The following is a 401-nucleotide window of genomic DNA, read 5'->3' as shown; positions in this document are numbered from 1 at the left end:
AGCCTGGCTCCCGCCCCGGCCCGGCCCGGCCACAGGCGCCGCGCCCCCCCCGCCCGAGCGTGTGCTGCTGCATTTGATGTGTAGGATGCGTGTGCGCGGCGACACACACCCACATGCACACACGGACGCAGGAATAAGAGTCCCTCTACACACATACGGACGCGTAGTCCCACGTCCCTGTGTGAGTACACCCCCCCACCAATGCTTGTGTTACATTTTATATGTAACGTGTGCGAGAGAGTGTACACACACACACACACACAACACATAAAATATAACACAAGCTTTGGTGCCTGTGCGCCTATGTATGTATGTATGTGTGTGTGTGTGTGTGTGTGTATGTATGTGTGCATATATACACACACACAGGAGGTCCCATGTCCCCTTTTCTGGATGTGTGT

The sequence above is a fragment of the Gavialis gangeticus genome, unplaced genomic scaffold (genome assembly GCF_001723915.1).
Source record: "Gavialis gangeticus isolate Ggan-Ray unplaced genomic scaffold, GavGan_comp1, whole genome shotgun sequence".
In the NCBI taxonomy this organism is placed as follows: domain Eukaryota; kingdom Metazoa; phylum Chordata; order Crocodylia; family Gavialidae; genus Gavialis; species Gavialis gangeticus.
This window is presented reverse-complemented; position numbering follows the sequence as displayed.